At 40.6% G+C, this 17,487-nt stretch overlaps 1 protein-coding gene across 1 annotated transcript in view; it reads right to left on the minus strand.

Annotated features, from left to right (window-relative positions):
- Positions 1-17,487, minus strand: part of BLNK (B cell linker) — a 138,644-nt gene that overhangs the window by 77,678 nt on the left and 43,479 nt on the right. The gene's annotated exons all lie outside the window — the stretch shown is intronic.

A 17,487-nucleotide genomic window follows, 5' to 3' on the forward strand; every position in this document is an offset into this window, starting at 1 on the left:
CATTACAACACTAATGCAGGTTGAGTTTCTCATACTGGAACAAACTCATTTTAACACCTGCACAGGCAATGTGTTTTATTTCCCCTGAGAACAAAACCCACTGTCTACAGTTATACTTCTGCTTTTTAGTTTTACTATCATCAGCTCATCTCAATAAAAAAGAAAGTTTGACTAAACTGTTGCTGTATGTTCAAATGCTGAACTTTAAATGTTTGGGGCCTTACGGGGCCATGTGGGGGCCATGTGGAACCACTCCTCCCAGAGGGAGACTTCAGGCATGATTGTGCCAATGAGAGGCACCCGCCCGCCTGGAGCACAGTTGAGAAGAGTGTCTGAGTGCTGCTCCTCTCTCTGCACCAAGGCAGCATTGCTTGGGCCCTGCCTCCTCCCTGTCCCCTTCTAAGTAGTTAGTGCACCATGGGAGACTTGGCCAACTGCAGGAAGAGTGATTGTGAGTGACTCTAGTGCAGGACATAGAGAGGGGGGGTATGGATGGAGGAGAGCTCCTTAGAATCTTCCTTCTCTTGAGTGCCCACCCAAGAGCCAGTCACAGTTCAGCCCTAAACCTTTTCACTATTTGAATAGGTGTCCTCTACAGTGCTGACATGGCCACAAAAAGGAGTCAAACAAAGATGTTAGTTCGGCAGGTTTCAGAAAGGAAGGGATGTCCTAAGATATGAAATATTTTGCATGGTACAATGTTGTTTACATACATAATGGACCAGATACTGCTCTCTCTTCTTTATGAGTCAAGCAGGGCAAAGCAGGTGGAAAGCCAATGACTCTTACACTCCCTTCTCTTTGCCCTAGTCTCTGGTCTCATCTGCATGGAGACTTAGCGTATGTCTATACTGGAGCTAGAGGTGTAATTTACAGCTTGAATCAATATACCTGCACTAGCTCTGATTGAGCTACTGTGCTAAAAACAGAAGTGTAGCTGTGGCAGCACAAGCAACGGGAGAGGGGCTAACTGTCCGAAGTATGATCCTATCTGAGACTGTAAGTATGACCTCAGGCAGCCGGCTCATCCTGTGCTCGTGCCACTGTGCCTACACTTTTTTATTTTTAGGTCAGTAGCTCTGTCAGAGCTAGCATGAGTATGTCTACTCAAGCTGGAAATTAAACCTTCCAGCCCCAGTGTAGATATACCTTTAGTGCCCAGAAAACTAGGGTGCAAATCTACAGTGTACTAGCCTACTGCACGCTAACTGGTCATGTGGACCCTGCTACCATGCTCTAAGGTCCATAGTGCCCTTTGATGTACTGCGAAGAGCAGTATGTCAAAGTGCACTACAGACTTTTTGTGTGTGGTAGCCTGGCCCACTTAATTACAGCAGGCTTGCCCGTGCTCTATGTCTCTGTGTGGACAAGCCCTCTGGAATGGCCAGAGAAAGCATGTGTGGCTGGAACGTTGCTTTGTTCTGGTATATGCTCTGATAATCCCCAGCTGCTGCAATGGCCCCTGGAGGCCATTGGCAGCCTAGGCAAAGGAGAGCAGCACAGACCATCTCAGTGTTTAGGAATAGGCAATTACTAGTTGTCTTAAGCCTGTCTCCCTTCCTAACTTTTGCTTTCTCATCCTGCTCCTTTCCTGCTCCTCAGTTACATGAAATGGCCTAACCATGTCATTTAGTAGCAGCATTAGGGAGTGGCAAGGAAAGAGCTAGCAAGTCTTCTTTGGTGGAAAGGGTGATGGCTGTGAAATAGCCAGGTGGGTGTGTTAGGAGAGGAGAGGTTCTAGGAAAAGAAAAGTCACAGCAAGTGTTAGAATACCAAAGTAAAAACTATAGGTAATTATATAAGTGAAGATGCCTCATCAACTTGGTTATGACTTAGATAAGATGCAAGATAATTAGCTTACCATAAGACACTCATCTCTGGAGAACAACAGCTCAGAATTATAACTACAGCCATGATATTTGTCTGTTACCTAAGATTGCAGATTTTGTGAATTTTGCAGATATTATGTATGTTTACTCAATTGGTAACTTTGAGTTAAAACTACAAAACCATAGCTATTTAATAGGAGTACATCGCTATATTAGAGTTGCTTATTATTTTTTATGTTCCCTCCTGTGCAGCATTTATTGTTGAGGTACAGCATTTGAAACTGTTATTTGGTATGTTTGAGGACATAAAAGCTTGTAACTTTATATTCTAGGGGGACAGTAGGAAAAGAACAAATTTACATTTAATAGTAAAGACTCTTTTTTAAAATAGCGGTTTGTTTCTCCCCTCCCCCGTTGATTTAAAATAAAAAGGCACCCCAGTGCGGGTAGGGGTGGAGTTGAGGAAGAAGAAGTTTATGAAAGTCTACATTTTAAAGGAACACTATCCAGATTTGACAGGTTCCCAAACATTTTTAAATTGAAAAATTTGAGAGTAAATTTTATTATTTATTGACTGAATATTTCAATTATATTGCCATAGCATCTAGGAGCCCCACTGGACCTGGACTGCATTATCCTAAGCACCATGAAAAACAATGGACCAAAGAGTTTAGCCCAAAAAGTTTAGAATCTAAGTAAGTAGTAGAGCTAAGGAGAGTTTCTGGATTGACAGCCCTAGTGATTACTATTTGTCTATATATTTCTAAAATAGCTGTTATGGTGGTATCTGGGAAACAGAACGCTACAGCATGGATACTGGCAATTAAAATTTCCTCCTATTATTTCATGTTGTGGGGATCTGACAGGAATTTTAGGATGTAATAATTTTTAAAAAGAAAAGGAGTACTTGTGGCACCTTAGAGACTAACCAATTTATTTGAGCATAAGCTTTCGTGAGCAGCTTTTTTTATTCTTTTTGCGAATACAGACTAACACGGCTGCTACTCTGAAACCAATAATTTTTAAGCTACCCTATTTCTTACTGACACAATATTAACAATAGAATGGGCTCTGTTGCCAGGCAGAAGTTGTATACTGAAAACGAGATTCCAGTAACTATTGTACTACTAATATTAACTGTAGAACATTTGTGTATTTCTGGTATAATGTCTGTGAGTTCTAAAATGTTCACATTATTTAACAAGTAATAAAACAAGCATGGGAGTAGTTTTAGAGAACACACTATAGGAAACTTAGTTTTTAAAGTGCTTTTTCCCCAGGGGCTGTGGGCACCAAAACATTTCCGTCCAGCTTTAGCCTCACACTTAGTCTGCCAGTTAACTTTCAGTACTGAATTCACAGGTATATTTCCCTTTTTATGCTTTAAAAGAAACTCACATCATGAGCTTCTGAAGAAATGTTGGTCTGCAGAAACTCTTTGTCCTAAATACAGGCCCATAGCACCAAATCTTTTCCATGAATCTTTGTCTGAAGTGAAAATGAAATCACTTCAGAGTGTCCAGCAGGGCATGGCATACCAGCTCAGTGAGGGAGTGTTCATTTTCTGCAAATATTTATGTAGATGAGTTTGATGGCAGGGAAGTTCCTTGAATTGCAAATGAATATTGTTGAATGTTCTGGTGGCATTGACTGTGTCAAATTCATAACTGATTCTAAGACAGATGCCTGTCCAGCTAAGGAACAGAATTATACCTTATGATCTATGTGTCCAAATGCTCTTCAGAATTGCTCATGAAGGGCAACATCATAAATCTGTTCACGGATGGGATTACCTGCTTCGTAAGTAGGGGTTCTGTATGAAACACATGACAGCTGTGCTGCAGGATATCTAGTAGAGTCTGGATAGATTTTTGAGGTGTTGATTTTGACCTGCAGAGGTCTAAATGGCCTGGAACCAGCCTACCTGAAAGACCATCTGTTTCCCACTATTCACTGCCACACTTGTGATTAGCTGAGGCACTGATGTTACATCCCCTGGCCTGGATATAATAGACTTGCAGTTGCCGACAGGACATTCTCAGTAAGGGTCCTGGAGCTCTGGAATGCTCTCTTGCCCCTGGTCTGAAACAGGCTGGATTTGTTGATGTTCAGGGCATGGTGTAGGGCCAATTATTTCACCTGACCCCTGAGGAGAATTAGGAGAGAGTGAAGCACTGGCTAATGTATTGGTGCATTGTCATATGAACTTAGATCTCCTGTTTAGTAGAATGGGTGAACAGACTGAAATTTCAATTTGATCTGTAATTTTAAAATACTTGGCAAGGGCACTCAGAGCTTTTGTGTTTGTGCTTTTTTGTAGTTCTAAATTGAGAAAATAAATAAATATAGAGCAATATTTAGTTGCAGAGGTTATTCAGAAACTAATTTCAAGTAGTGAATGCATTTGAGAAAATTGCAATCTGTTTGTGGGCAACATGTAACCAGAAAAAGAGGCGATATTCAATGAATAAATATTTTAGAAGCGACTTACATAATCATTAATGTGGCTATTTCAGGAAATACAAATAATTCTGTTAGTTCCATGGTCCTGAAGAGCATTATCTGTTCACTAAAGCAAGTTTATGGATATGCCAGAGATCCTAATATTTCCCCAGATATTACTGTTGAAATCAGATGGGTCAGGGATGGATGAGAATAATTGATAAATTTGGCTAATTATATCTGACAAATCTGGAAACTAGCTAATGACCTGATTGATATCAAAGCTACATTGAGATGTTCATGTGAGAAGATATTTTTAGATCATTTCCAGTGTTCTGAGTCAACTTACAGAAATAATAAAAAGCTATGAAAGTGGACATTAAGGAACCAAATAGGAGAAATGATAGAGACTTTGGTAACAGCTGCCTTGAGGAAATGAGACATTAGAAACATAAAGGAAAAACTAAGGGCTAAAATTCCACTGAGAATAATATAGGAAACTGATACAGAAGACTGACAAGGGCTTGGCAAAAATAAAAGAACAGGGAGAATACAAAACAGTAAGAATGTCAGGGGGACCTGTAAAAATACATTAAATCTTACCACCAGAATTTCTTACTAATGGAAACAGAAAAAAGTTAGTAGGGCTGAAGAGATCAGACTTAGGAGGTTTGGAACTAAAAGTTTCAATTTTTTCAAACTAGCTTCAAGCAAAGCTGTTCAATTTGCATTTCTAATGACAGCTTCAACAAAGACCAAGGATTCAACTGGCAGAGAGAATGAATTGCCTTTTCACTCTGACAGTTGGGTCCACCAGGTCCAAGTTGCACCATACTGTGGGGAAGCTCGTACTGCTGCTGCTTTAGCCATATCTAGTCTATTGAAAATATTCAGGAATTTGAAACCAACACTTATCCTAAGCACAAAGTTTATTTTTAAAAAATGATTTAAAATAAAAATAGCATCACATTCTGGCATTACAATATTGTAACAGTTCAAGAGTTCTCAACATATAAGAATCTTTTATATTAAAAAAAAACATAAAAAGAATGTTAAGGTTGCAAAGTCAGACACTCAAAAGTTAGGAAATGTCTGTGCAACCGTAATCCAGCTGCCTTATGCTTATGCATTATGATGCAGTCTGTATTTACATGATCACATAGTATTTTTCCCCACAGGACCCCCAGAGATAGGACTAGAGTACTTGTGGCACCTTAGAGACTAACAAATTTATTTGAGCATAAGCTTTTGTGAGCTACAGCTCACTTCATCGGATGCATTTGAGCTAAGGTGCCACAAGTACTCCTTTTCTTTTTTGCAAATACAGACGAACACGGCTACTACTCTGAAACCAGAGATAGGACTCTGAATCAAATGTATAACACCTCACATGTACAGGTACCATGATACCAACACAAGAGCTGGTATCCTTGTGATTTCTTGTCTCTTCACATTTGAGTTGGTCCTGGAAAGGAAGAATTATGAATTGGTGCTGTGGTGCTGCTTACTGGGACAGTGCTATTAGGGTGGTGCTCATTTGCATGGGGTGATGTGAATTCTATCCCTAGCTGGGGTAAAACTCTCTCTCTTTCTATATATATATATACATATATATATATATATATATATATATATATATATATATATATATATATATATATATATATATATATATGGTATGTTTAATGATTTTATGGGTTGCTGACTTGTGGATGTTTGGTCTCTTCAGTTTTAGCTCTCTAATTCTAATGTGCCATTAAAATGGTATGTCAAGGGCAAGTGGCCTTATCAGATGGCTGCACAGCAGCTCCCTGACTTCCCTGCAGTATGTGCAGGGCCAGCTGTCCTGAGCTCATTCTGCTGTTATTCCCCCAGGTGACTGAATGCTACACGGAGCTACTGTCTGTCGGCAGCTGCTACTAGGTCCTTCCCCAGTCACTTTGCTGCTTCTCTTCTAGAAGCATGCCTCACTTCCAGCACCTCCCATGCACTGCTCATCCCTCCAGCTTCACCCACAACTACTCCATTCCCTTCATACCCTCGATATTTCTCACTCTCCCCACAGATACTTCATCACCCAGCATTATTTATGTCCAGGCGTCGTCGTCGTTGTCCTCCTCCTCTCATTCCTGAGCTTAAAAAGTCAGAAATGAAGAGGTTAATATAGATCTCCCCGCACCAGAGCACAAACATCTAATATTGTACATTAACTATTGTACTGTTACACAAAAGCAAAAGAGGATTGCTTTTTTTTTACTGGTTTCAGGGTGGTAGCCCTGTTAGTCTGTATCAGCAAAAAGAATGAGGAGTACTTGTGGCATTTAGAGACTAACAAGTACTCCTCGTTCTTTTTGCTATTTTTACTGTTTATCCTAGTGGTCAGCCTAAGAAGAGAAAGATGGAATACTCTCCTGCATAGTAGATAAGTATGTGGTGATAACATATTGTAAATAAATAATGTTGTTTTTTTTTTTAAATGGGAAGACTCAAGTTCTCAGGCTTGGAGTGAAGTGAGCTAAGACATCTGTTCTGTTTCCTGTGCCCTGTGTGCTTGAGCCTCTGCACATGTGGAAATCAGCTCAAATGAGATTATAAATTAACAATTCTTCACACTTCAATGCTCAAGTGAACCAGAAGTTATTTTCTTCTGAATTGTGAGTGCCAGGTGCAGCGCTTTCTGGTTTACCAAATATAACTTTTTAAAAGGGAAGAAAGACCATTGATTTGAAACTACAACATCTTGTTTTCTGTTGTCTAAATGCCCTCTTACAATAGAGGAGAGCAAAGCAAAGCAAATCAATTGATGGGGTGGGGAAAGATCTTGTGGAGGCACAGGAAGCTACTGGTCTGTGAGTCAGGAAATTTAGGTACTATTCCTGGCTCTGCTGCAGACTTACTGTGTGAACACGAGCAAGTCATATGGGCCTACACTTTCAAAAATGGTCTCTAATTTTGTTTGTCTCAGTTTTTGAGAGCCCAGTTTGAGTCATCTTGGGCCTGATTTTCAGAGGTGATGAACATCTGTAAGTGCAAATGAAATGAACGAGAAATGTGGGTGCTCAGTACCTCTAAAATCAGGCCCAAAGCATCTCAATTTGGGCAAATTTGGCCTTCATCTCTTGTGCTTCAGTTTCTCCCAGCTATGAAATGGGGGTAGTAATGTTCAACCATCTCATAGGGGTATTTGTAAGGCAGTATTCACTAATGTTTGCAAAAAGCTTCAAAATTCTTGGCTAGAAAATACCATCTAAGCACAAATTATTATTATTAACAGATGGAGACAATCCTCATTAAAATAAAGGAAGGTCCCTCCCCCTGCATATTAGGATTGGATAGAACAGCATGCACAATTTCACTATTTGGGATGGTACAGAGTGCTAAAGAAAACACTCACTGTTACGAGACAGTTGGAATGTTAATGTTGTATCAGAGCAGCTCAAACGGCCTGCTTATGGGTCTATGCAGTGTTGTTATAGCATTGTTGGGCCCAGGTTATTGGAAAGAGAAGCTGGGTGAGGTAATATCTTTTATTGGACCAACTTCTGTTGATAAGAGAGAGACAAGTGTTCTTGAATAAGAGCTCTGTATAAGCTCGAAAACTTGTCTCTCTCACCAACAGAAGTTGATCCAATAAAAGATACTACATAACCCACCTTGTCTCTGCTTAAGAATCTGTGAGACTTAGAGAAATAAGGGTCTGCGATTCACCCTCCTAGCTATCCCTGCTATGGGGAATAAACAGACCCACCTCTTACTAGATGCACCTAGATAACATGCCCCAAAGCTTAAGCAATCTAGTCAAGGAAAATTATTCTAGGTGGAGCTGTTAGAGCATAGGAAAATCTAGAATTAAGGTTGCCTAACGTGATTTTTGTATTCTTACTGTTCTTTTAACATAGTGTTTTGTGTGTAATCACTGATGGGATTTATTTACACTATGGAGAAAAACATATACCATAGAGGAAACCTGCTGTGTGGATTTCCCAGGAAGTGCATTGCTGACAATTAGCTAAAACATTTTGGGAATTATGATACAAGGAGAGAGGCAAAGCTCCATCCTGTGTGACATTTCTTGCTGTTTTTTCCCAAGCAGGGACAGCTGGTGTGGGTGGGGGAGGAAGGCAAGAACAGATTTGTCTGTCACTGCATGCAAGAGAGGGAGACAGTAGTTTGGGGAAGAGCATGGGAGAATTGTAGATGGGAAATCTTAGGAGAGCAGCATTGTTGGGGAGACAAGGATATAAGGGAGAATCTGTGGCAGAAAAGGGAGTTTGTGGAAAGCGTGGGCCAGCAGCTCCCCCCCTGCCCCCCCGTACCTTCTAGACTGACCACTGCCAGTTTCCACTGGTACCACCTCCTCCTACTCTCAATCCTGTTTTCAGCTGCTGCTGCTTCCTTGGCAGACTTGGCAGGGGGAGTTGTGCTAGTGAGGAGAGTTGATCAGGTAGCCTCTGACCTACTACTGCAGTAGTCCCCTGTGGGTAGCTGGGAGGAAGACCTGCAGCCAAGCTGGATGGAGGTGTGAGGATCCAGCAGCACTGCAGGGCTGTATGACACAGCTGCCAAATGTCATATGAAATGCTAGATCCTGGGCAGCTCTGGAGAGGTAAAAGATACTGACAGTTCATTTCTTTGAGATCTCTTCTAGACTCTTGTGACTCAGGAGGCCATGCAGCTACAGGCTGAGAGAGAGCATGCAAACAAGCACGCACATGCAAGACTTTTCTGTTTAAGTCCTCTGATACCCCCTCAATTCTCTCTAGTAGCTCCAATTAAGACAAGAGATTTCAGTCAGGATTCCCCTATAGCTTAATTTAATTTAATTGTCTGAAAAATGACAGTTGGTTTAAGAGAAAAATTTGGAAAGCAATTGAACAATTTTTGTCTCATTGGACATTTTTTGCAGAATTTCTCATCAAATTGAGAAATTTCAACTTGATTTCATACCATTTTTGCCCTTCTTTGCCCCCACTGGAAAAGTTGACTATGTCAAATATATCTCAACTAGTACAGCATTCCCTAGTACTGCAATGGTGGTAATCCTGACACAATACTATGCATGCAGCAAGGTCCTTGTATGGGACTTGAAGTCCTGCCCTTCTGGCCTAGAGGTAAGGGTGTGCTCAACTGAACAATGAGAAGCCACACAACAAAAATACTACCCATATAATAATGCATTTCCACTTTAAGCCCCTGCAGCCACTGAATCTGCAAATCACTGAATCTCATAACTGGCTGTAATATTTTTGTTTGCTTGCATTGGTAATGTGAAAAGTAGTAGCTCTATAACTAAGGATTCAGTCACAGAGACTTGGACAGAAAATACAAACTTTACATGTCTTCTCAGCTTTTAGAAGTAGAACTGCCTGACACCTAACAATTCACATTTCTTAAAAATCTAACTGCTAAGTCATTTACAAACAAAGCTTGTACAATTATGTGCAATAGCCTCCCCTGGGGACCTCCAACAATTAGTATCCATGGTTAGCTGTTTTTTCTCTGCACAACTTCCAACTGTAATAATTATAGGCTACATCTTTATTTTTGTTGAGAAAGAAAGGCAAATACATGCTTGTTTCCACAGTTGTTTCACGTCCAATTTATTTAGTGTGTCTACACATTTGTAGTTTATATTAATATGTAGCCATCTTAGAGCATATTTGTGAGAGTTTGTCAGACTTTTTGAAAGGCTAAGGATACCGTTCAATACTACTTAAAGAAAGGCCTAAGAAGTTAAAGCTATTTTTTTTTAAAGGAACAGGAAACTATTCTGAGTTATTTCTTATAAACAGGCAATGACTGCTCTTATGAATATTCTGCCCTGTGATTGGTTGGTGAGACTCTTCTGTCAAATACTTAAATTCTGCTCTCCCTTGCCAAAAATGAATGAATAAATACTTTAAAAGTGTTTTTTTCAAGTTTAATGTGATTAAAGCCTTTTCTGTGGAGTATTTGTACTGCTGCACATTTCAACCCAGCAGCTGAGAAGGTGTCCTGTGAAATATTTACATGATACTAATGTGGTGGGGGATAGAAGCCTTTTTCAGTCCATGTTTAGGTGTCATTTTTACCATTTGGGAGGGTATTGTGTTAAAAGAGAAAAATCTAAACCTTCAATACAATTCATCATGGTAGTGTCCATTTTCAGCCTAGATATAAAGATTTAAAAGGGATCATTTAAAGCAAACCAGGAAACTAAGAAAAAGCAAGAGAACAAAATCTCTGAATATTTAAAGCTGCATGCCTGAGTCAGTACCGGGTATCAGAAGACAAGAAGGTAATTTTAATATTTTGTTTGCCAGAAGCTGGGAATGGGCGACGGGATGGATCTCTTGATGATTCCCTGTTCTGTTCATTCCCTCTGGGGCACCTGGCATTGGTCACTGTCGGAAGACAGGATACTGGGCTAGACAGACCTTTGGTCTGACCCAGTATGGCCGTTCTTATGTTCTTATCCATAACAACATACACACTAATGAGAAGGGCAAACTTTGCCTAGTTTCTAATTACCAGGCTAGAAAGCACCACCTACAATATGTTTTTCAGCTTCACTGAGGGTGAAAGTGCAAATGAAGAAAGTCACAAGCTTTCAAGACTGTGGCTTCTCCCTTAAAGAGGAAGTAATAGGAAGTTCAGACATTTAAAACAATTTTTCAACCTACATTATTTGTTAAGGGCGTGAGTCCCTGTGCCCATTGAAGTCTATGTTAAAAATTCTGTTGATTTCAGTAGTGCAGTACCAATCCTTAACCCTAACATTAATATAAAATTAGGCTACAGCAATCAAGCACACAATCAAGAATCCTAAAAGGCAAGTTTCCTAGTGCAGCCTTAATTGAATCACGTTGCACATGCAGTGTACTTTGATATACATTTAATAACTATGACTAACCCACATATGTATAGAAACCAGGATTAGAAAATGCTATCTATGTACAAATTGGCAGAAGTAACACTCTGCTGGAAACAGAATGTTTTATATTTCTGACTTTTCCATTCTAGATTCCCCAACCTTAGTGTTTCATTAATGTGTTTGAATTATATTTCCGTGTTTTTTAAAAGAAGACAAAAACCACCTACAAAAACAAATGGATCCTTGACTGCAAATGTTCAACATTTTAAATTATTCTAGGTAAAAGCACAGTGTCACAGGGTATCATGGTTCAGGGGTGCAAATCCAGGCCAGACCACTGAGGGGTTGTGTCACCACTTGCCCTGTAACTGTAGGTGCCTTAGAATGCTTTGCTGTTGTAGCCCCCCACCTACCAGCATGCAGGTCACACCCTGAATGTCTATATGCCAGGCAGCCCTGTGGGGGAAAAAGGGACCCTCTCTGGCCCCATATGGAGCAGGGGCCTCATCCTGCCTCAAGGCATATGAATGCAGCATGGTCACTAGCTCAGACTTCTAATCAGCTGCTGACGGATCTCACGGTGCACACAGCTCTTCTAACTGCTTCTTGGTGAGCTCAGTATCTGCTTCTTTGCTCCTCCTGCCTTTTCTGCTTCTTACTCATTGTTACGCTTTCCTTTCTTCTAATTCCCTTGCTTGAAATAAATAGAGAATAATAAAACTGTAACCACTGCATGCATCCGATGAAGTGAGCTGTAGCTCACGAAAGTTTATGCTCAAATAAATTTGTTACTCTCTAAGGTGCCACAAGTACTCCTTTTCTTTTTGCGGATACAGACTAACACGGCTGCTACTCTGAAACCTTTCTTTGACTGTTTCCAGCCTCGTGAGGTGGTCCTAGGAAGGCAGCCTTAGGGCTGGTGTCTGCAGTGCCTGTGCAATGAGAACCCTGCCGTGGCCAGATACAGGCTTTTAGAGCCCCTTGACACCACTCCAGCCCTTTTCCCAGCATAAAGGAGCTGGAGCAACTGTGAATTAAGCTCCATGGGCACGATAATGTTCATAGCTTTAAAAATGCTGAAAATACATTTTTGGATTGTTTTGCCTTTCCTGAAGAGGAATTAAAAGTGGTGAGGGAGGAGAGAGAAGCAGCCAAATCTAAAGGTTCTGTCGCTAACAGTTTGAGTTATACAAGTGCAAACATTTCAGCTGGAATATATGGGGAAAATATCTTTTTGTTAATGCAGATATAACTCTTTCTAATACCTCAACCAATTTTGCTCTTAAGTTCCCAGAGTGTAGGGAGCCTCCTTTGCTTGGAAACCAACTATGGAAAATTTCAGCCCAATTTCCCCCCACAAAACAAACTGAAAAAGATGTTAGAAAAGGATCCAGAGATCAGTCTCAACTATTGAATCTGTGCTTCATGAATACCATAATATTCCTAGTTATAGTGTAAACTGACAACTGCTATATAGAACCACAGTGAAAAGTGGTAGATTTCAAAGCAAGGGATCCAGTTGCTGCCCACATGATGATTATAAAAGGCCTGTAATTATAGGCTGGTCACCATGGTTCACCTACTGCATAGCATCTTAGGTATTTTCAGTGCCACCATATATAAATAAGATAGGCCCAAGCCACTGAGAGTTCAAATCAGATTTGGAGTCTGTTACTTACGTAACAATGTGGCATGTGCAAATTCAGGGACGGGGAGTGGTGGTGTCTGTTTTGCCTATTACAGAGAGATGTTCCCTAAACATATGTCCCAGTTTTGAAAACCCCACCCTAGTGTTTGGGGCTGGGGAGTTCATGTCATTTCATGCTCTGGTTTGGGACTTATCTCTAATCATTCTGAGGAAGGCCTTTTAATTTAATTGTCCCTAACATGAGTGAACAGAGTATTCTGAAATCCTGTCTGTGTAAACACCTAACTTTAGAAATCTTGAATTATACACCTAAGAGACTAAGCTATAATTTTGTCTCTCTCTATATATTTATTTTTAAATTATGGATATGTACCAGTCAATTATATCTAAGACTTATATGTCAGTTTTGCAGCATACTCAGTTGCAAATTTCGCACTCAGCCTTACGCTTTCCACTAAAGACATAAGTGAGCATCTTTGGAAAGGCTATTTCAGAACACTGGTACTTGTGTGCGAGGCTTTTTGATGAGTTTCCCCAAGAGTGGAAACTGATGTGTCTTAGACAACATTCTTGAAAGTAATGTCCTATTCTGGATATCTTTTTTTTTTCTGCAATGAATTTCAACCCTGAATAAAGCTGCTTCTGACCACAACAGCTGGGTATACCACCTCCACTAGTTAGTTGTCAAATACTAGTGTTGTCAAATACCTGAGAATTTCAGGAGGACTCCAGGGTATCGGAGTGACAGTGTCTGACCTATAGTCTGATTTGCAGAGTGAAAAATAGAAATGTCCCACTGTCTGAAAACATATTTCACCAGACTCCCAGAAGAGTGGACTCTGCAGAACTCCTTCCAGAGAATTTAAACCTGTAGCCACGGCTGACTGGAATGCATAACTGGAGAGCAAATCAAGACGCTACCTCAGCAGCCGTAACCCAGGGGATAAGTATATGTCCCCTAGGACTGCTTCTGCAGTGCTCAAAGGCTGCATCTCCATTAGACTTTTTTTTTGTGGGGGAGTTGGGTGTGACGGTTCTCAGGGCACCCAGCACTGAGAGTCATCTTGTTACCTTCTGCTTCTGGAGTGAGGGAGTCTTCCCTGTGTCTGCCTGCCTGGGTGTTAGGTCCCTAACATCACCAGCCTTTCAGCGACTCAAGCACTGTCTTTGCCTCGCAGGTTACCAAGAAGAACACTCCGGTTCTCGAATCCCTGACACTGGCTACTCACAGAAATATCAAATCCTCTTCCCTGCACAAAGGAGCGGTTGTACCCCATTTTACCAGTTTTACCTTAAACTCCCTGATACTGTATAACTGCGTACTTGTAATGAAACAAAAGGTTTCCTTAAGAAAGAATAGAAATTCTGCTAGAAACACAAGAAAGTGATGGAATAGAAAACAAAATCATAAAATGTGAATCTGGGTCTACGCTCAGCAGTAGTTACCTTTCCTATCTAATAAAGGGTTTCTTCCAAAGTTCAGGCTGTTGTAGAGTTGGCTGGCTTCACAGCAACCAGGGGCCCATTTTTCATGAGAAAATCCCTGCTTCCTAAGATGTCTGCTCAGTACAAGAATCCAGAGTTCTGCCTTTCCCCACTCCATGTTGTACTGAAACAGTCTTTTGTCTTTATTCATAGGCAGGGTGATCCCGTCTGCTGTAATGTTCCTTTTTTAACTCCAAGTGGTTTCAATTGTTGGAAATTGTCTCTGATGGCTTTCCATTGAAAGTCTTGGGATGGAACAAGGCTATACAATTGAGCCTTGCAATGTCATGAACTCACCAGTGTGAGGTGACAATCCCCCCCTGCCTGAATGGACAATTACCCACTCATGTATTGTCCCGTGGTGACTAACTTTTTACTCCAAGTCCATATAAAGCTTACTTTCAATATAAATACATTATTTCTTAGTATTACCCATACATATTTCTCTCAATGATTATGAATCTTAACAAGTTACAAGCTTTCTGTTGATACCCTGCATGTTATTCTTTATGGATAAATATCCTGTAAGACATGTTTGGCGCAGAGTTTGTTGGGGCTGAGGTGAGAGTTTTCTGCAAAGAACAAGGGAGGCTTTGCCAAGGAGCCTCTGTGTCACTGGGGATATTTCTCATTATTGCATAACCACGGGTCGGAGTGCTAGTATAGACAGGTAATTGGTGATTTTACTACTGTGTCCACTAATTGTGCTTAGGTCTAGATGACATGATTGTAAGTCCTGGGGAATGTAGCTCTACACCAGCATTGCCAATGTTGTCAATGCTAGTAGAGCTCTACTAGTGGAATACACACTGGGAGGTTTCCCAGAGAAGTCTAATGTAGACAAGGTCTGTTTCAGAGTGTCCGCTAGAAGCAGAATGACTACAACTAATCTTTCCCATAGCATAAAGTTTGTAATTTTTGCTTTACCTTTTCCTATTGGGGTGTATGTTCAGTACTAACTGGGAGGGAAGGAGAGTCTTCTACTGAATCATCACCACCACTTACTGCAGCACCCAGGGGATTACTTGGACTCCCACCTATACACTGATGCAGCCTGCCCTTGGTTAGTTTGTGAGTTCTTGCAGGATCACACAGTATAACGTAGAATGACTAAAAGTTTTAACCCTCAGACTGGTCTTAGTTTTCTAGCCTCAGCATCTTTCCAGTTTTATGGTTATCTAGAGCAGGTTTTCTCAACCTTTTTCTTTCTGAGGCCCCCCCAAACATGCTATAAAAACTCCGCGGCCCACCTGTGCCACAACAACCGGTTGTCTGCATATAAAAGCCGGGGTCGGCATTAAGGGATAGCAAGCAGGGCAATTGCCCAGGGCCCCACACCACAGGGGGCCCTGTGAAGCTAAGTTGCTCAGGCTTCTGCTTCAGCCGCAGGTGGTGGGGCTCAGGGCCCCGGGCTTCAGCCCCAGGCAGTGAGTCTTCGGCTTTCTGCCCTGGACCCCAGCAAGTCTAACACTGGTACTGCTTGGTGAACCCCCTGAAACCTGCTCGGCGCCCCGGCCCCTTGGTTGAGAACCACTGATCTAGAGTTACATCTAGAGCTACAGTAAAAAGGATTTAAAAAATACACAAAGTGAAGGCCAAGAGTTTGGAAGGGGTGCCTATGTCTATGGGAGTCCGAGGCCATAAATCAACCTGTAACTAATGGAGGTTAAGAAGAAACTTTCCCTATGGGTAGGTTATTTTATAGCTGTCTGCTGCAGGGTTTCTTGCACCTTCTACTGAGGAATCTGGTATTGGCCAGAGAGAATATAAGGCTAGCTGGACTACTGGTCAGATCTTGTATGGCAGTTTGTGTTCCTGTATTCTATTATTAGGAATAAATCAGTTGGGGGGGACCTGCTGTGACTGCAAACTTAATTAGAAAAGCTCATATAGGCTTTGGGGTTAGGTGAGCCAGTTTAGGCCTTGGACATTCAAGAATGCAGTACTATGTGAGTCCTGAAAACTGGGATTCCAGTAATGGAATGGGGCCACCATGGTTCTCCCCATCTTTCAACCACTGCCTGGAGTATTGTTCACCGAGCATTAGATTGTTGTTATGTTACCTTCATTAAAGTTGCACATTTATGGCCAACTTTCTATGTAAAAAATAATTTGTTCTCTTTTGCTTCACGCTTTAGCAAATTTCAAGGGGTGTCTCCCTTTCATTTTAAACTGCTAAAAAAGCAAATAACATTTTGGTTTAAATATCTCAGACTTAAAAACAAATATTCTTCATGCATTTGATGTGTTTTTAAAGAAGCCATTTTGTATGAAAAACCAGAAAACTCTACAAACAAGCAAACTCTTACATATTTTCCACCATCCATTTTCTTTGCTTTTTTTCGCATGTGAAACTTTTTCATAGAAAAATGGGCCAACTTTTTGAGTGTGTGCTTTGTGTATCACAGAAACAAAGGTCGCAGCTTCAGTCAGCTTATTATTAATGTTCTCTGATTTTCCTAATGAAATGACATCCCATTAGATTTTAATTACTTTACATGAAGTTCCTCCTAACATTTCCTTATTCATTTAGTTAATTATTAAAACAAGTCCAGGGAAATATTAACTTTCTTTGTTTTCAAAGTCTTATCAGTAGGAATGAAGTTATGATGGGGAAAAACAAGCTTCTTATTGACAGGGAGAGAGACGTTGGAAGACAGCTCTGTTCTTAAAGCAGATGTAGTGTTTTATCAGAGATAGGAAAAAGATATAACACAGGATAAAAAGCCCGGAGGTAAAATATATGCTTCATCATAGTTGACAGTGTACGTTTTATCAGCTAATATCCATGTCTTCCTGCTTTCATTGTTTCACAGAGAAAATGTACTGATATTTCTGTGTGTCCAAAGGCATCCAAGAGAGAGAATATCCCAAAATATTAAAAATATTAGACAGATTCAAGTGGCCACAAATTGTGTGTGTAAGCGTTTCATAACCTTAGAATCAAAATTGCTTGTTTTATAATTTTACAATACTACTGGTATTCTAAAGGATATTTAAATATAAAATGTTACCATGGGGAGTTGCCTATAAATATTGTACCAAATGATATGTGTATGACATTCGCTCATTCGGAGCTGTATGGAGATCACCCACACATTTGTTTCACATAGGCTGTTGAATAGTAATAACTTCTGGTCATTTGCAGCCTGTGCTAGATATGATTGTGTGACCTAGCCCCTCTAAGCTCATTACCAATCCTCTGAGCCATCTCATACCAAAGGAAGGTA

The sequence above is a fragment of the Natator depressus genome, chromosome 7, assembly GCF_965152275.1.
Source record: "Natator depressus isolate rNatDep1 chromosome 7, rNatDep2.hap1, whole genome shotgun sequence".
Taxonomy (NCBI): domain Eukaryota; kingdom Metazoa; phylum Chordata; order Testudines; family Cheloniidae; genus Natator; species Natator depressus.